We start from the raw sequence: 21,277 nt of genomic DNA, 5'->3' as shown, positions 1-21,277 counted from the left end.
TTTTATGAGTTTATAACTTATTTCCGGTTTCTTATGGTTGTTGGCATTTTATTTTGTACTCGTAATAAATTAACAGATATTGGTCCCTTCTATTCAGTAAATTTCACAACAGTTCAACGTGAAGTATACGCAATGAATAAACAAGGGTGTGGTTTTCAGTATTTAAAAGAAAAGTTTACCAGTTTGAGTGAAGGTAAATTAAAAGAAGGCATTTTCATCGGTTCACAAATTCACAAAGTTATGGCTGACTCTTTGTTTGAGGAAAAACTTTCCATTACAGAAAAATGGCATGACGTGCTTTCAAAGATGTATGCTGAAATTTCCTTGGAAATTCTATGGCAGACAACTACATAGAACTTGTTGCGGAAGCCATGTCACGTGCATATGAGAAAATGGGGTGTAATATGTCTCTCAAAATACCCTTATTACATTCTCATCTGAATTTCTTTTCTCCCAACCTTGGAGCGGTAAGCGAGGAGCATGGGAAAAGAGTTCATCAAGAAATATCTGAAATGGAAAGACGATATAAAAATATCATCATCCAGGATGCTTGGAAACTATTGTTCGTTCGTTGTAAAAGAAAGTATCGGGTCTAGTTATAAACAGAAGTGATCCAGAAAATTCGTTTAATGTAAGTTCAAATTTCAAAACTTTTCTCATTATATGCATGAAATATGTTTATTGTTGTTCTGTTTTAAACTATATAACATCATGTTTGTATCCAGTAAACATTTTTAAAATATTATGAGGCGTTTTGAATCCCAAGTGTATTGTCATTTTACCAGAAGCAGTGAAAAATTAAAAACAAGTTTTTCATTAAAAATTAAATTCATTTTCCGTGGATAATGGTACGTAATGGGGCAATTTGGATTTTAAATTCAGATTTAGGGTACACATAATTATTAGTAATATTCACTTATTTTTGTTTCGGAGCAAGATAAAATATAAAAATTTGTTCAGTGTAACCACAGATTACACTGCCCCGGGGACCACGACGTGGACGTGAATGGAGGTTTTCCCTACTCAACATATCTAAATTATAATAATTTTATTTTCCCATATACTTCATTATTCTCTTTATTTATCTGTTTATGTGAACTCTCATATTGATCTTCAACTTCTCACTCCCCTTTTTTTCGCCTATGACGAAGATAAAACCATTCTACGAAACGTTGTGAATTCATTTACAATTAAGCAATGTAAAAATAATCCAATCTACATCTCTCCTATACAACCCACCATTGTTTCTTCCCTCTAGATGCAAAGCTATTTTCTAAAGCCTCGCAGTGCGCGCCTCTCACAAATTCGGCCGGACGAATCTGTCCGAGGTGACGCAGAGAGACCTCTCTGCGACGCTGCGCAGACCGCGCATCTCGCAGCTGTAGAAACCACTCACTATCTCTAGTGTAGTCCAGATTTGTGCGATGCGGGCCTTGCACCTCGCACCTCGCATGCGTCGGTTCAGAAAACCAACCCCCACCCTGCGTACCATTTTCGCAATGACGCTGAAAAGCTTGTGGTTTCTCATCCTGCGAGTTCGCGTGAATCAGTTGGTGAGCGCTTGTTATGTCCAATGTATTTCACCGTCTTGCTACTTTTGAAAGAATAAGCCAAAATTATCCTGCATTGTTAGTGGAGAAGACAGTGATATCTTCATTAGACTATTTGTCAACGCTATATGTATCTAATTCTAATATTTTTCTTGTGACGAAATTGGATATATATAAACTGAAGAACGAAGAGAAAGAAGAAAATTTGAAGCAAGTTTTCAAGAGAAAGCCACTAAATTAGAATCCACACCTGAAAATAATAATGAGTACTGGATTGATTTTAAAAATCTGTAAACCAGGGCTATCAAAGCGCCTGCACTGCGTGCTCTCAAGAATCTGCAAACTATTTCCTTAAGAGCGATGATTGCACTTTATCTTGCTGAAAAGTGAATCTTGTTGGATTTGTAATGCTTGTAATATGAGCACGTAATACAGGCGATTTAACATCCCTGCTGTGAACAGATAACAGATTGGTTGGTTACTGGCTGGGAAGAAGCTACCTACTGAAAGATGCACTGGAAGGAATTGTGAACGGGAAAAGAAGTTCGGAGCAGAAATAATTACCAGATGTTACACAATATAAGATATTTGAAACATATGTGGAGACTAAGAAGAAGGCATAAAATATGGAAGATTGAATAATGCTAGATTTGCAGTGAAGGATCTGTCGTTGGGACGAACACTGTCAGTGAATTAATACGGTTTTACTGCTACATGCACAGTATTTGCGATCAGTAGACTGTCTTTTTCTACTCTATCTAGGCTATCTAATTTCAATTTTTTTCTAGATACGTCAGTATTTTCTTCATATATCCGTTCTTGTGAACCCTCATGTTTGTTTTTCATCTCTTACGTATTTTATATTCCCCTCTTTGCAGTCTATTGTTGGTTAGTCAAGTAGAACAGGTATTTGTAACGACTCCGACGAGTAGGCTACCCTTCTTACCTCTTATTTTCTCACCTGAATAGGGAGATAGAACCAATTATCGAAAAGTTGTGAATTCCTTTAAATTTAAGGAGTGAAAAAATGTGAATTTACAACTTTTCTTTACCACCCACCATTGTTTCTTCCCTCTAGAACCAAAGCTATTTGCTGAGGCCTCGCAGTGCGCGCTTCGCACAAATCCGGCCGCGCGATTCGGTCCGAGACGACGCTGCGAGGCCTCTCTGCGAACCTCCGCAGATTGCGCACTTCGCAGCCATAGAAACCACTCACTATATCTCATGTAGGCCAGATTTGTGTGAGGCGGGCCTCGCACCTCGCACGTCGCATGCGTCGGTTCAGAAAAACCAAGGCTTAATGAATACGTCCGCATGGACAGATCAGTTCGTGAGTGAAAACACTCATTGTTAATCCTGTATTGTATTTTGATTAAACAAAAACCTAATGAAAATTATCAAACTCAAAAGCGTGATATTTCCTAGTTTACGTAAATGGATTAATTACTTTTCTTCCCTCCTATACCTAGTAAAGTGATTTGTTTGTATATTAAGCCAGTATCATCGAACTCCAGTCGTGGAAGGGGGTACCAAACGGTGTTTCCGGTTCTCAACCGTTGATCCAAAGGTATAGCTAAGTTAATATTAGAAATGTTAGTAAAAATAAAATGATGTCCTTGTAGTACACCTAGGAATCCTTCTCGCTACTGAACACAGTGAGTTGCGCGTGATTTAAATATCAATTGTTGCTGACAAAATATTTTTCTTAGAAACACGAATATCAACAATGCTTTCAGCGATGTCTGTACACCGTTCTTTGTTAAAAAAAACTAAGTGATCGGTTTCACAATACTACATTTACGGTACGGTAGTGGAGAGTCGTAAACAAAAGTCTCGCCCAAAAGGGAGTCGCATCTTAAACCACTGATCTAGTGAATAGAGCGCTGTGCAAAGTCATTATTATTTCTTATTTAGAAACAACTTGTTCGGTTACTTCAGACAGAAGATAAATCGCAAGGATGACTGGCTGAAATTAAATAGGAGGTCCTTCATACAGTTTCTGTTAATGCAAAGCTCTTACGATATTCGTGTTTAATAAATACTATTAAAAGCGTACGATTCTTTCTCCTTAGCCTTCACCGGCATGCTCTTCAAGCGCGGCAAACGGTCATGAAAGAATCGTACTGTAGGGGAGACTGTTGTGCCTTGAGCATAGTGTGCCTTGAATTTTTTTTTCTTATTTTTGCTGCTACCTAGCCGACTCAAACTGAAGTAGATTAAGACGCAAGGTAGCTCTGGTCATAGTTCCAGTTTGATTTATTACAAAGTGTGAGCTCTGTGGACGAAACAATTGTTTTGGTACTAAAAGTAAATATTTCTTTCATTGTTGTATGTTTTCTAACATGAAACCAAATTGTATTTTAACTATCAATCAAGTACGGTGTGTCCCCTATCATCTAGTCTAGTGAGTAATACATATGTTGAATTCCATAATTTATTCTCATCTCTAGTTTAGGCTTAGGTAGTCATATTATTTGTTTAAACGTGCACCCTCTTGTACCAAGGAACATGTTCAAAGGTACATGATGCTATCGATTTTTGTTTTTCTTTTATTTTAAGATCATACCACAGTCTAGTATATACAGTCGCGAAGCTCAATACGTAGTAAATATGCAAACATTAGATAGTTGCTCACCACTAGGATCGCTAATATCGCCTCATTACAGGCAATGCAAAATAGTACCGTCACAGTCTATTGTTTCTAGCACCCTTAAAACACAAGCTTCGTGACTGTATATAGTAGACTGTGATCATACTATGAAGTAAGTCTGGAGTTGAGAGGATCCCAATTGATCCGGATGCCTTGAAGAAGTTGTGGCTCCTCCAGGAAATAAAATCTCAATCAGAGAAGCCTGCAAATTATGATTTTTTTTTTAATTATTGTGAGTTTCTACAGCTATATTTTCACCTATAGTCCCTGTGTTCCAATTTTCCAAGGTACACGAACCCGTTGTACCATGGAACACTTTACATGTCCCTTCATTTAATTATTTTTCATCATTAATAAATCCGTAAAACAACAAAATACCAGTAGCAAGCTGTAAAGGATTATTCAATAATTATTTGAAGCATATTTTCATTTCAAAAATTTCATTTCCCAAAATTAAAAATAAATAAATAAATAAATAAAATGTGAAAAGTGATTCTAGGTACAACAGTCTCCCATACTCCAATAATATTAACGCTGAAACTTCGAAACTTCTACTCTCGTCGCGATTATTGTATTTACTCGAATATATACGATCCTCTAAGAAAAAGGGGAAGCACGGTATTTAATGAACAGCATTAAAGCAATGAGGGGCTTATTGTCAATATTTTAGTAAAATCAAATCTTTTAACAGGGGAATTAAATACATTGTGAGTTCACAGGGCTAACGGCTTCAAAGCTGGATACCTGGTTCAAATAAAGTGCACTGGTACAATAACTAACATGGAGGCATGAAATAATTATTCTGCCTGCCATTAAAATTTCACTTTAATTCATATGTCCCCAATTAAAAAAAAACAATGAGGTGGGAAAGAAACTGACCACCGTACCTCATTATCTCCTGGCTTAGTTACTTCATGAGTGATGCCTTATGGATGTCACATGATATTCAAAAAGTCTTCGGACAGTTTACTAAACAACAACAATAGAATAATAAAATAAAAACATTTACGACATGTATGTAGATATTTTATTGTACACACTTCAACATAAAACCAGTCTCGGATTGACAAAAATGTATAACGGTAATAAAATATACTGGTAACGCACTGGTCTTAGAGTAGATGGACCTGCTGAAAAGCGTTTGAGTGGCTTGTCTATTTCAGCAAAGAAAACGTACAAATTGACCAATAATTAAATAAGAACATACGGCTTAATCTTTTTGTTGTCTTGCCTTCTATCTGACAATAAGATAATCTTATGTGCGGAGGAAAATGGATGTTTATTATTTACTTCTCAATCAGAGAAAATAGTGAAAATTAAAGAGAATCTTTTGTGCGGAGATATTTTATCTTCGAGTAAATTCTCGTATATCAGAAAATAATAATGCTGGTATGAATGTTCTTTCCGTTGCGTCTAATGGGACTTCCTCTCATTTTAAGTAGGTCTACTCATTAGCATTTTCACGTGTCTGCATATCCATGTCAATATTTTATTGTAGAGAGCAGATTAAGATCGTTCACTTACGTTCAATTGTAGATTTTTTTTCTTGCAGTAGAAAACAGCAAGCAGGTTTAATCGCAAATAAGAACATATCACGACTCCATTACAAATGAAGAATTGAAAAATTACGTACATATGGTAATTTCCCTAAAACAAAATTTAACACACAATGGTCTATATTTTTAGCTGTATTATGGTCTGTTTTCTGTTAACGAAGGAGAAAATAGTTATTTACAGCCGATTTTAAGTAAGTCGCTGTTTTGTTTTATACATTTCAAATAAAAACTCATTATACTTTCAGTAAAATTATATTTCGTGTGCATCAATCCTGGATGAAATAACTTGTGCATTCTGAATGTGAACTGAACCCTTCCAATTATCTTTAAAACAAATCGCTGTAAAAGGACAGAGAGACAGCATGCCAAAAGCACTTTTCTGTAGTGTATATTTCAGTTAAATTACCTTTATATTTTTATTTTTTAGCATCATTATATTTTCTCTTTGTTTTTCGTATAATAAGAAAGCTAAGAAAGAAAGATTAAAGAAGGAAAGTGAAATAGACACAAATGTCTCGGTGAGAATTACACACCAAATGGTTCACTATACACATGTTAATAATTTATTAGTGCAATATGTTTCAATTTGTAATTTTAAAAAGTACTTAGCAACACTTTGAACTTTGTGCGGCTTTCCACGTGACACGCAAGCCTGTTTGTAAATATATATGAGCATCATCGTTTCTCTCTGAACTCATTGAATCAAACTGTTCTCAGCAGGCTGGAAGCTAGCACCATGCCCACAAAAGAAAGCTGGCGCCACAAGGTAGGAACTTCATAACAACCAAATCGATTGGAATTGATTAGCACACTTTGTAGACAAGAAGAATTCTTAAGTAACAAACACCATAATACATTATATTTCTACAAATTTGTTTTTTTTTTTTTACACACATTTAACTTTTGAGTACCAATATTAGCCTACATGACTCCCGGCGTTACGCTTACAGAAGTACAGCGAACAGCGCAAGAGTAAATAATGTTGTGTATGATATCTTGCTTTGAATATCTAACATTACTACTGATAGTTTTTAAACTATGGTGCGGAAGAACGCCAAAATACCTTCAGGGTCTATACGAACAAGTGAATAGCAAAATGTGATAATTATGACAGGAATGATTCTGAAATGGCTAGGAAATAATACACTGTATTTAATAATTCGATTTGAAAGTTGCGTTTTAGTATATTTATTGAAGAATGCAAAGAGCTGCTTCTTAATTGATAATGTTAATTCATAAACAGTAATTTGTAATTTCAGTATGTGTGTGTTATTAAGTGAATTTCAAACAACGACATGAAGTCAATATACAATATTAATTATATTATTACATTCTTAATATTTTTTATTACATGTAAACCCATAATCCACACCGATGGCTGGAGAAGTGACATCTAGAATTTTAAAAATTCATAATTTCCTACTAATAAAAGATGATAAGTTTTTATGATATTAACTTTTCATACCAAACGTATTTTCCATTTTGTAAGAAGAAATTACCAACAGCTGAGAATGGATTATCGAAAATCTTCTACTCAAATGTTTGCAACTTCGTTTCTCGTTCATTGACAAACAGAAACACAATTAAAAAAATATAAGTTCGTGAGATTCTACTTTACAACTTCACCCTTAAGATACAGTATTGTAGCTATTTTTAAGAGTAAGATTATTTTATCAAAACATACATCACACACGAAAAAAAATATATCACAATATCTTGTTTGTCTTTTGGGTAGGTTTTTCTTCTTAATTATGATGACTAAGTCATCTTCAGGAAGATGACCACAACAATAACGACGACGCTGATAATGATGGTGATGAGGAGAAAGAAAAGGAGGGGGAGCAGGAGTACGATTATGATGATAATAAATAAACGAGATAATTAATTAAAGAAATGCATTCTACATTTCTCATTTGCTCGTTATTTTGTAGGATTAATATCGGATCAGTTTCATAAACATATTTAATACATTTGTCTTTTGAATCCTGGTTGGGACAAATTGCCTGATTGAGGTTATGGTTTTAGACACAGTCTGATATCCATCAGATCGCCGACTATCGTTTCGGTCATGCTCTTTAAGAAGATACAGCGATATCTAACTTCATGAATGTAATTTTCTGATATTTCTAGCAAGAATCCGGATTTAATTTAAACAATTAACTTAAGAGTATTTTTACGATCATGTTAGTAACAGTCCGATAAGCAGGTAACAATTTGTTAATTATTTTATGTAAAAGCCGTCTATGTGCTTGTCAAAGTACAGAATAGTCATTAAGTACTATAGTACATATACAGGGTGTAAGGGGTATAAGTGCCGTCCTTTTCACAGTTGTCGGGGAAGATCTACAGGATAAAAAAAATGTCCATTCAACATAGAGTAAAAACTTGATAGTTTTCCCAGAAAAAAAAATATTTCTTTTCTTATTTTATTTGCGTTATACTGCTTATATCGTTAGTAAAATTACGAAAACAATTACATCAATAGGTATATCTAGCAAAGAGTTAATATCAGTTTAAATAAATATTTGTGTGTTCCATTACGTTTTCTTGAAATTAAATAAAAATACATGCTTAAATTTGTTAATATTCTGACTTGAGAGACATAACAACGTGTTCAGCACGCAGTACTCTGCACAGACGTAAGAAACAAAAACATATAACCCGAATTAGCTCTTTACAATATTCGATTCGTTTTCACAAAGTCGACAAAGCTGGCTCCCTCAGCGTGTGAGAATACCTTCCATCGGAAGAAAATGTACAACTACTTTCACAGTGATACAAAGCTGCTAGCCACATAATTTGTTAATTTTAATCTATTCATCACGTTAAATTTTAACCATATATTTTATCCTGTGTGCAACTTGTATAGGGTCTATATTGTTCATTGAACTTCCTAACCAACTATGAATTGCTGTGTCTCACAATCGTGTGTTATATCGTTGATCTGAAGATGGAAAATATTGCCGAAAACATTAATCATTGATTTCTTATATATATATATATGTACTATAGTATTTAATGACTATTTTGTACTTTGATAAGCACATAGACGGCTTTTACATAAAATAATTAATAAATTAAGAGTATTTGTTTAAAACAATCAATTGTAGCCTATTATTTTGTCCTATTAACAGGCTCTCCTGTACAGCCTTATAGTGCTGTCAGTAGTTGGGGCAATACAATTCGCAGATGCACTTCCTCAACCCGATCCTGTTGAGGCGTGGGATGTGACTAGACCTGGACTATGTAGTGTAGATGTAAGTAATTTATTGAAATTTCAATCACTAGACATTATAAATTGTTCAATATGCGGCAAAATGACTTTATGAACAACTAAAATTAGGCAAAAAAAGGGCAACACAGGAAAACATACGCAGTATTAGGCGTATACTAAATTATTATTTACTAGATTACTGCAATCAGTCAACATATTTTAACAATGTAGTGGATTGTATGTTTTAATTGTAAGTAATTTTAAAGTTTTAAATAAAATTCTAGCTGCACTTGAAAACAAAATAAAGACTAATTGTCTGGCGTACTGGTCAACCAAATGTGTTTATGTGTTTTTTTTAAGTTCTCTACTGTCATTCTTTATCTCCTGTCAGATAACACAGTTTTCATTTGAGAAAATGACCTCTCAACATTCACAGAAGTTATTGGGGCAAATATCAAATAGAGCAATACAGAAGAGTCTATTTCTACTATAATAAAATTGCCACCCCATAGAATCAAGGGGTCCTCTCCAAAGGGGAGTAAAGTCACAACAACCATAAAGGGAGAAAAAGAAGACTTTTACGAAAAGTTCCGTAACATAGAATTAGTCAGAGCGCTCTAGCATTCGCTGATGCAATGACACATCTACTTACTGTATATAGTTTGGGAGAAGTACAACAGACTGTTGAAGCTATCTGAACCCCGTGAAATCTCGTTGGTCAGAATTTAAGGCACAGCTCTCTCTCGCAGTGGCTCCTCAATTTCTTAAATGTTTCAAAGTTTGTTCAAATCAGAATTTTGCTAAAACATTCCTTTACATTGTTTCCTTACCAATAACTCCTTCTCTCCTTGCACACTGTCTAGCCGTTCCACTATATCTTCCACAATTTCCAAATCTCTTTCTTTAAGCCGAATGAACACTTCTGTCAGGAAATTGAATTCGGGCGCAATGAAATCTAAATCATTTTTCACCTCCGAAGATTTGAGAAGTTTATTAGCTGCTGTGAAAGTTTACCACTCATGAAATGCAAAGAGCAGTAACCTGCTGAAATTCATATTCCCCATCTTGTTACGATAGGTTGAGACGGCAGGGATATATCTTGAGCAATGGCTTTAAATGTATGAATTCGTAACGAGGCTTTCAGAAAGATCGTTTTAATTACTGGAAATCAATTGTGATCCGGAAACAAACATCGTACTTCTTCCGACACCCTACAGAAACCGTGTGCTACACAAGTCACATGAAGCATGTTTGGAAATAGTACTTCCTGCCTTTTTCATATAATATGAAAATGAATTCTTAAGACCACAATAACTTTAATGAATTTGTGAATAACTGCGAGATAGTTGAACTGTCAACCTTTCCCAGACACTCTGTTGTAAGGAGGAACAATTTCATTGATTTCTCTTTTGAAGAAGGATCTAGTGGTCCTCCAGTAATGATATTTTCAATAAAGCGACTTGTAGAATCAGTCGACGAATCGAGTGAGATTCATATCTGCTTACTGTAATTTTAATTTTATCTTGAAAATTTTCATTGAAGCATCATAACATTCACTATCCCTACGTAAGATATTCGCAAACTTGACTCATTAGGTATAGATTCAGTGGTGTACTTCTCCAAAAGCTGTTTAATGTATAATTTTCTAGTTTCCATAAAGGACATCAAGGAAAGCTTTACATAAAGCAAACCGTAATTGTTAACTCGATGTTGCATTTACCGTTAGAAGTAAAGAAATCATCTTCTTCCCAGTAACCTTGGAAAGAGCCTTTTTGTGTTTGGTTAATGATATGTTGAGGTATTAAATAATTCTTTTCATAGTTCACTGACTGTTCACATACTTTGCAAAGAAGAATTTTGCCGTTATTTGAAAATGCGTCGGCTCCAAGTGCATTAACGTAACTTTGCTATTTTCTACGTAAGATACACTGGCAATGTAAACTGGAAGATAAAACAAGAAGTAAATTAAACCTTTACCGTTATATCTTTAACTACAGCTCTCATTGTTGCTTTTAAAGGAAGTATGAACTGACTACAAGGCAAGTACTGTATAAGAGTCCCTTCAGACGAGGCCACTTTTAGAAGCGCTGCTGCTAGTGAATAATGTATTTAAATGGAGGCTTCAGACACAGCCACAGCTACAGAATCAGTCGCGCTGCAGACGCTCTGAGTGGTTGGCTTCGCCGCTGGTGGCGGCCACTAAAAGTAGCGCTTCTCGTTGCGATACATAGAATTAAATGCTAGGTTTCAGACGGGGCCACAGCCAGGCCACTATTTTAGTGGCGCGTGAGTAGCGTGTTCGTGATGCTGCTAACGGACGACTATTGGGCCACCAATTCCCTACATCTACATCGTCACGACAGTATACAAGCTATGTTACAACAGAATAATATAGAATGACGATAATAATAATAATAATAATAATAATAATAATAATAATAATAATAATCTAGACAACTAAATAACTGGACTAGTGCGAATTACGGATACATTATTTATGTAGTAGAATCTCCTTTATTTTACGTTAAAATAAAATAACGCATCTAAAATAATGTAAATAAATTATCAAAGAGATAAAAATTACTCCACGGTCTTTGACTTTACCATTACACTACAGACATATATTGTATATAGTATAGCCTTTTGGTTGAATTACATGCTATGAATGGTTTCATATTTACTGCCTATTATATTTAATTTTTAATTCTTAAATATTAAACAAAAATATGTTTTATTCCATATTGTCCCTCATTTTCGTAATTTTAAACAATATTTTTTTATCATCCTGATGTAAATCATCAAACAAGGTATGGAATAGTCCTCGATTCAGTCTTTCCAAAACTAATGAATGAACCCAGACTCTTCTTCTGTTTTTACGTCTATTCTTTCTCCGTTTGAGCAAAGTTGCCAAAAGTATATTTCCTTCTACGTCCATGTTCATTGGGAGACTGAAAAATTCTCTACAAAAAATTAATTTATAAAGTAGCGCTACTAACGCTCCACTAAAGTGATCTCGTCTGAAGGGACCCTAAAACAAGCAGTAATATAAACTTTTCCGTTTATACAGAGCTATTCATAAGTCCGTATTTTTACACTCTTTGTTGCTTTTAAAGGATATGTGAACTCACTGGGAGGCATCGGTAATGTCATTATTGCAGTTACAGAAATAAATTACAATACGGTAGACATTTTTAATAATAAATGGAATAATTAAAATGTTTTTAAATAATAAATTAATAATAGGGGAAAGGAACTAGCCACCCCACCTCATTATACCTTGTTGGTGTCACTTGTAAGATTCAAATCTGTCTTCGAACAGTCGACTAAACGACAACAAATGAATAATAAAATTACGGTAAGGTAATAAAAGGCATTTATTTCGTAAATTAAGCATTTATATTGAAAAGGCAGAAAAGGGTAAAATAAAACTTGACTGTTTCAATCTAAATCACAAAGATTTAATTTCTACTTATTCACTTTTAAATTAAATTAGAAGTAACACATTTAAAAAGGCATTCTGCCAAAATTCCTGTCTTTACTTACGGCTTTTAAGGAACCCGGAGGTTCATTGCCACCCTCACATAAGTCCGCTATCGGTCCCTATCCTGACCAAGATTAATCCAGTCTCTACAATCACATCCCACCTCCCTCAAATTCATTTTAATATTATCCTCTCATCTACGTCTTGGCCTCCCCAAAGGTTTTTTTTCCTCCGGCCTCCCAATTAATACTCTGTACGCATTTCTGGATTCGCCCATACGTGCTACATGCCCTGCTCATCTCAGAATTCCTGTCTTTAGTCATCATTATCTGTAAAAATTAATAGGCCTATGCAGGTCATTGATTTAATATAAATAAGTAGCCGAAGTGGCTCAGAGTGAAATAGAATTCTGCATTGATTCCTTTAGAATACTTTTCTATTTGGATACTTAACATAGGAATTTCTTGAAGAAATGTGACAGATTGAAAACATTCAAGTAAATCTAACTGTAGAAGTTATGTGTATTGTACACAGTAGCTATAGACGTTTAAAAAAAATTCGTGATCCTATTTTTTTAAGTTAAAATAAGCATTTTACTATTCAAACAATGTAAAGTGTTACTCTGAGTCAACTCTTTATATGAGGGTAATAGAGGAAAAACTATTGGTATTACTTTGCTTTAAACAATTAAAATGTTTGCCTTTTTGCCTTGTATCATGATTTCTTGTATTTATCTATAATGTATTACACTGATTAATGATTTACGAATTATCTTTATTATTCACATTTTTTATAGTCAGTTTTAGTTAATACTTAATAAAAATATGAAAGGAGTAAGAAGTATTTTATGCTTTATTCAAATAATTTGTTGTTAGACAATATTGCATATTAATAACACAATAACTGAATTTGTAAAATGGTCTGTAGGTTCCATAAACTGTGTCATTTTGTCAAAACAAAGCTTTCATCTTCTTAGGAAATAAATTACTAACAAAACTCTCACATATTCAGGACTAGCTGAAAGCACCCGGCGTTGCCCGGGTTGTCCTTTTTGCTTCTTTTTTTATTAAACTGGTTGTTAGACTTTTCGGAAATCTCAGAAACTCAACTATAGACAATCAAAACGAATTGTCTTCAATAAGCTTTCCTCGTCCATAAAGATGAATCTTTACATAGCGTCACTTACATGAATTAATGAACTTCTGAGCCAAATGCCTCAAAAGATTAACTCAATTTAAAACAACTACAGATCAGGCAACGAAAGGAAATATTTCATCACTTGCCTTACTTTCAAATGTGTTTTAATTTGTATGCATATATACTGTGTATATATATATATATATGTGTGTGTGTGTGTGTCTGTGTGTTTATTTATTTTTTCTGGCGTAATTAAGGCCATCAGGCCTTCTCGTCCACATCACCAGAAATACAAATAAAATAATAAAGAAACCAAACTATAAATAAAGTAAAACCAAACGAATATATAATATACAGGCTACAGTCACACAAATTTTAAATGAATTAGCATTGTCTTGAAGTTCAGCAAAACAAAGATACACTCCTCGGTCCCTATAGGCCCACTTAGCATTGTATCAATGTTCTACAGATCTTACATTTTATCTCTGCCGGTCAGTGACTGTTAAATTTCAAGTGGCCTATCTTAGTCATGGGAGTCAAGGTATTAAAAAGCATTACAATATTTCTGCCGTCTCCTTTCCTCCCCCGTAAATGTGACGTTGCACAAAGGCAGAGATAAACTAATTATAAGATCTGTACATTGATATGAAGCTGTGCATTTCACGTAATTTCATGTCTGTGTGCTTTCACTTGCATTTCAGAGACAGGTGACAATAAACAAGGAATTCCCTTGTTCCCAGTCTGAACCCGTTGGGGTGTCATCGAGAGCCAAAATTTCTCTCTCTATCGATCATACCAAAGAATCAATACACGTATATAATTTAATTTATATTGAAAGATTTTTTACCCGTTGACAGCTGTACGCCTATTTTTTAATATGACTTGAGAAACTATATCTCACAAATTCAGAACATATTATATTAATTCTTATTTTATACACAGAATACAGATACAATATAAATTCGCAATAAGTCATTTTTTAACATAAAGACTAATATTCTCAGGGACGTATATACAAGTTTTTATTTTTTAGAAATTAATAGATTGTTATTTCCACATCGCATAACATATTACATTGGCGACGTGATTATGTAGTTAGAATTTCGTAGTAACACATTTTCTGACATGAACAATATTTTGAGAGACATATATTTTAGAATTAATACAGTATTATTTTCATTCGCCTTACGTACATTCACATACTACATTAGCAATATGACAAAAGTATCATTGAATTGCTTTTTGATGTGTGTAAAATATTTTTTTTCCCTACTGCTTTGTATAAAATAGAGTTAAGAATGTGAAAAACACGCAGTCTGCTACCTTGAGCGACTGTCCTTGATCATAATTTTAATATGGCCATTACAAATGCTAGTCGCACTGAAATTGCAATTACTTAAAATCGAAAGGGATGCTAGTGAGTATCATAGGGATACGTGAGATAAAAACATCTCCTCGTTTCGCTTTTCCAGTTAATATTGTCACTTCTATTACTACACTTCGAATGAGTTTTTTCACACTAATTCTTGTTCCATTGCATGATTTCGGTGGGTCAATATTTCGTAATAGTACTATTGATGATTCACTATCAAGTATTAAAACAATTATATGGTAGCAATCCTTGTAGTCTCAAAGAATTCAAGAATTCAGTTGAATAAAACACAACTTGCTCACTATCTACAACTGCATCGAGAAATTCATAATACGGTCCTGGACTGCGTAAAGATATTTATTGCATGAATTGCCTAGATTTTAGCCTTCATGCTGTATCAATAATGTTATTTAATTTCGTGTTATAATTTCCATGGCCTCGTGAAAGTCGATGTTGAATACAACAGACAATAATAAAAAACAATTGACTATGGAAGATTACAATTTAGTATTAAACATGAATGTTTGATCGCACTTATTTTTTTTTTTATTGTTTAATTAATTTAACGTCCATTTGCACAATTTTAATATAGCCTATGTTTTTCTCCTGGTTATGAAGGTTAAATGTGCAAACTTTGGCACATATCGGTCAAAGCGTGTAGATTTGTATAGAGAACATACACACATACATGCATGCATACATACATACATACATACATACATACATACATACATACATACATACATACATACATACATACATACATACATACATACATACATACATATAATATAATATAATATAATATAATATAATATAATATAATATAATATAATATAATATAATATAATATAATATAATATAATATAATATAATATAACTTGAAACTATATCTCATAAATTCAGAACATATTATATTAATTCTAATTCTATACACAGAATACAGATACAATATAAACTCGCAATAAATCATTTTTTAACATAAAGACTAATATTCTGAGAAACATATAAGGCCTACCGGTATTTTAGAAATTAAGAGATTTTTATTTCCACAACGCTTAACATCTAAATTTGCAACGTGATTAGGGCCTATACAGATATAATTTCGCAGCAACACATTTTCGGATGTGAACAACAATATTTTGAGAATATAGTGTTATTTTCAGTGGGCTTGTGTACATGCAACATGACAAAAGTATCAGTGAATTGCTTATTGATATGTGTAAAATCTTTTTTTTTCACTTCTTTGTATAAAATTGAGGTTGTGAAAAACACACAGTTTTTAAGTTAATGTCTGGAACTTTGAGCGACTGTCCTTGAGCTTCATTTTAATATGGCCATTTACAAATGCTAGTGGCATTGAAATTGCAGTTGCTTAAAATTGAATGAGTAACCTAGCAATACGTGGAATAAAAACATCTCCTTTTATTTTTGCAGTTAATATTGCCAATTCTATTACGTTTCGTATAAGTTTTTCACATAGTTTCATAGTTTTTTTTTCGTTCATAATTTCGCAACCCTTCTATTGGTTATTCAATATTAAGTAAATTATGTGGTACCAATCCTTGTAGTTTCAAAGAATTCTAGAATTCAGTTGTATAAAACAGTCTGTTCACTATCTACAAAACTGCATCGAGGAATTCATAATACGGTCCTGGACTGCGTAAAGATACTTATTGCATGAATTATCTAGTTTTAGCCTTCATGATATGTAACAACGATGAAATTTAATTTCGTATTAAAATTTCCATGGCCTCGTGAAAGTCAATGTTGAATACAACAGACAATAATAAAAAACAATTTACTGTAGAAGATTTTGCATTTTAATATTGTACATGAATATTTGATCTATTTATTTTTATTTTTTATAATTTTAATTAATTTAACATCCACTTGCACAATTTTAACGTAGCCTATGCTTTTCTCCTGGTTATGAAGGTTAAATGTGCATACTTTTGCACATATTGGTCAAAGCGTATAGATTTGTATAGAGAACATACATACATACCCACATTCACTTTGATATATTAAGACTAGCTGAAAGTACCCGGCGTTGCGCGGGTTTTTACTTTCTGCTTATATTTTTAATTGAACTGGTTATTAAATTTTCGGAAATCTCGAAAACCCAACTATAGACAACCATAACAAATTGTTTTTACTAAGCTTTCCTCGTCCATAAAGATGAATCTTTATTTACCTACACTTACATGAATTAATGAACTCCTTAGCCAAATGCTTGCCAGGGTTAACTAAATTGAAAACAGTTGTAGATCAGGCACCGAGAGGAAAACATTTCATCATGTGCTTCACATTTATTTTTTTTAATTTATATATTTATTAGTTTTGTTTATTTATGTATTCTGGTGTAGATAAGGTCATTAGGCCTTCTCTTCCACACCGCCAGAAATACAAATAAAATAATAGAAAAATCAAACTACAGTATGAACAAAGTAAAACCCAAAGAAAATATATACAGGCTACAGTCAAAAAACCTTTAAATGAGTTAATATTGTCTTGAAGTTCAGCAAAACAAAAACACACCCTTCGATCTCTATACGCCCCCTTAGTGTTGACTTAATGTTCTACGGATCTTACATTTTATCTCTGCCGGTCAGTTACCGCTAAATTTCAAGTGCCTTAACTTAGTCGTGGCTGCCAACGTATTAAATAATTTTTCTGCCGTCTCCTTTCCTCCCCACCACAAATGTGACGTTGTACTGAGGCAGAGATAAAATAATTATAAGATCTGTACATTGATCTGAAGCTGTGCTGACATACATTTCACGTAATTTTATGTCTACGTGTGCTTTCACTTGAACTTCAGAGAGCTGATGGTAATTAGGGAATTCCCTTGTTCCCAGTGTGAATCCGTTGGGGTGTCATCGTGAGCCGAAATTTATCTGTCTATCGGTCGTACCAAAGAATCAATATATATATAATTCAGTTCATATTGGAAGATTTTTTTACCCCTTGACAGCTGTACGTCCGCTTATATCATACCCGGACTTTTTAAATATGACTCGAGATATTACATCTAACAAATTCAGAACATATTAAATATATTACTTTTTATTTTTTTATACAGACTGCAGATAGAGTATAATTTTGCAAGAAGTCAACATAAATAATAATATTCTGAAATACATGTTATGGAAATGAAGTGACTGTTCTTTCCACAGCACTTAACATTCTACACTGGCAACATGATTACACAGATAGAATTTCGCAATAACACATTATTGGACACGGACAATAATATTTTGAAAGATACGTATTTTAGAATTAATATAGTGTTATTTTCAGTGGGCTTACGTATATTCACATACTACATAAGGAACATGACAAAAGTATCATTGATATGCATACAATTCGTTTTTTCCTCTTTTGTATAAAGGTGTATATATGTTTAGGTGTGCTCACTCGAAAGCAAGTTACGCAATTTATTTACAATGTGAAAAACACGGAGTTTTTAAGTGAATGCCTGCAACTTTGAGCGAGTTTCTTTGAGCTTTATTTTACTACGGTCATTACGAATGCTAGTCGCACTGAAATGGCAGTTGCTTAAAATCGAATGGCATGTTACTGGCTACCATAGGAATATATGGGATAAAATCATCTTTTCTTTTCGTTTTGCCAGTTAATACTATCACTTCTGTTACGTTTGGCATGAGTTTTTTCACACCAATTCCTGTTCCATTGCATACTTTTTGTGGATCAATATTTCGCAATAGTACTATTGGTGATTCAATATTAAGTATTCAATTATGTGTTGACAATCCTTGCGATTTCAAAGAATTCAAGAATTCAGTTTGATAAAACACAGTCTACTCACTATCTACAACTATCTCGAGAAACACATAATAAGGTTCTGGACTGCATAAAGATACTTAATGCATGAACTGTCTAGATTTTGACCTTCATGATGTATCTACAATGTTATTTTATATCGTTTTGCTTTTTCCATGGCCTCATGAAAGTCGATGTTGAATACAATCACGGCCGACTTGATGCTCGCTTTGCTTCTTCCTTACCGGCCTTGACAATTCATGTTGATCCCTGTGTTAAAGCTGTAATCGAGAAAATATGAAATTTCCGCCAGATGGCATTAGCTGCCAAGGTTCGCTGAGGAATGTGTGTATGGTTTCTTGTGCGATTATACTAAAATATTGTACTTCTTTCTACTGGTAAGTGAGTTTATTGAGATGTGATTCAAAATGACGAATTGTTGTGTGCAATTGTGTACTTCGAATAGAAAAAAGAGTGGAGGAACAATATCATTCCACGAATTTCCGAGTGATAGAGAAAGATGCGAAAAATGGCTTAAAGTGATTTCACGCCAAGACTTCGTTCCAAACAGCAACTCCCCATCTTCAGTAGTTTGTAGTTTACATTTCAAGGAAGAAGATTATTCTAATAATGGAAAATTTAGACGATTAAAACCAAATGCTATGCCAACAATATTCCATCATTATCCTAGGTATAAAGTGACCAATATCAAAAGACCAAGACGAAGGATTACTAAAACTGATCTCCCTCCACCAAAGAAACGCAAATCTTTTAGTAATATTGGTTTTTCACTATTTGAACAAGATGTCCCGAGTGGTCCAATATCAGTTAGTGACATTTCCTTCTTGCCAGTTGAAAATGACCATAAAGCCACGCAAACAGACGCTGTCAACATTGACGAACTAAACAGAAATATTAACAGACTGCGTGTGAAAATTACACGACTTAATCGGGTGTTACAAGAGAAGCAAGATGAGATAACGAAAACAACCGAAAAACTCCAACTTATTGAAAGAGATACGTTACATAAGGAACTGAAAAAAGTAAAGAAAGAGGCAGATGAAGGCACTATTCATGCAAAATTTATCCTAGATCAGCTGCTTAATCATCGAAAGAGAATACCAAGGTGGAATAGTGAGACAATCAGAGAATGCATAATACTGCAATACATATCTCCTAAAAGTTATTCCCATATAAGATCAAGAGGTTTTTTAAAACTACCTTCTAAGAGAACACTCACGAGATATTCTGGCCCTACTGATTGCTCGTCTGGTGTCACTCCATTGATTAAAGAAAGGTTGGTCTTAGAGGCAAAAAACCTCACTGTAGTTGAGCGTTTTTCATCACTTACTGTAGACGAGGCTGCAATCAACCCCAAGATAATATACAATCGCAAGCTTGATACTTTTTTGGCTATAAGGAAACAACAGAAACACAAAGAAATGAGGATGAAATACTTCATATTCCCAAGAAAGAAGTAGTGGCTAATCGAATCTTGAATTTTGTTTTAAGAGGGCTCTCAACCAGCTACCGTATACCATGTGCCTTTTTCTTCACAAAACAATTATCAGGGAAGAGTTACATATACTAACATTGCAAGTAATTAGTGAAGTCGAGAAATGTGGTTTTATAATTATTAGAATTGTTTCTGACAACCATAAAAGCAATACTACAATGATGAAGCATCTTTCAGGTAGTTCATTGAAACCCGTGACCACACACCCTTGTGATGGAAACAGAAAGTTATTTCTAAGTTTTGACCAGTGCCACAGATTGAAAAACATCAGAACCCAATTCCTGGAACGTGAAATGTCTAATGGTACTGGAACAATCTCAGGGAAATATGTGAAACTGTTACACAAACTCCAAAAAGATGATACAGTGAAACCTGTCAGATATCTCACGAAAAAACACGTTGAGCCTACTGCATTTTAAAAAATGAACGTTCGAAGGGCAAAAGAAATATTTTCTCCATGTGTAATTGCTGCTATCAGAACATTGAAAGAAAATGCAAGCTCACACCCTGAAGCACACAAATTCAAAGATTCTGATGCGACATTGACTTTTATGGAAAATATCAACAAGTGGTTCACAATAGCAATAGCAATACACATTATCATGTGGAAAGTAGAAATCATGATAAGCAACAGTTCTACTCTTTGGATGATTATCGTCTAGACTGGCTAGAAAATTATTTCCTTTCTTATCTCCATACAACGAAGTGTGCAAGTAGCACACGTCAAAAAGATTTCCTAACTAACGAGACATATGAAGCTATCACGTTGACAACAAAATCAACTGTTCTCTGCATTAAATATCTTTTAGAAAATGGGTACCATTATGTTATTACTAGGGCATTTTCAAGTGATCCTGTTGAGTCGCTCTTTAGCACATTGCGCCGTATGTCCGGATCAAATGACATGTTGGATGCAAGGGCAGTGAACTTAAGTTTACAAAAGATATTGAAAACGGGTATTTTGTGCATGTCAAACTTCAGCAGTGTAGAGAACCATGCACCTGACATCACAGAT

General features: G+C 33.9%; 1 long non-coding RNA gene across 1 annotated transcript in view; it reads left to right on the top strand.

Annotated features, from left to right (window-relative positions):
• The first annotated feature begins 6,446 nt into the window (after positions 1-6,446).
• The window catches only part of LOC138696436 (uncharacterized), a 32,877-nt gene continuing 18,046 nt past the window's right edge, over positions 6,447-21,277 (top strand). Inside the window, exons 1-2 of the long non-coding RNA XR_011331381.1 lie at positions 6,447-6,522; positions 8,891-9,013. This is a non-coding gene — a long non-coding RNA (uncharacterized lncRNA). The remainder of the gene's footprint in view (positions 6,523-8,890; positions 9,014-21,277) is intronic.

The sequence above is a fragment of the Periplaneta americana genome, chromosome 3 (assembly GCF_040183065.1).
Source record: "Periplaneta americana isolate PAMFEO1 chromosome 3, P.americana_PAMFEO1_priV1, whole genome shotgun sequence".
NCBI classification, from domain to species: Eukaryota; Metazoa; Arthropoda; class Insecta; order Blattodea; family Blattidae; genus Periplaneta; species Periplaneta americana.
Note: the sequence above shows the minus strand (reverse complement) of the source record. Positions and strands in the feature narration are given on the sequence as shown.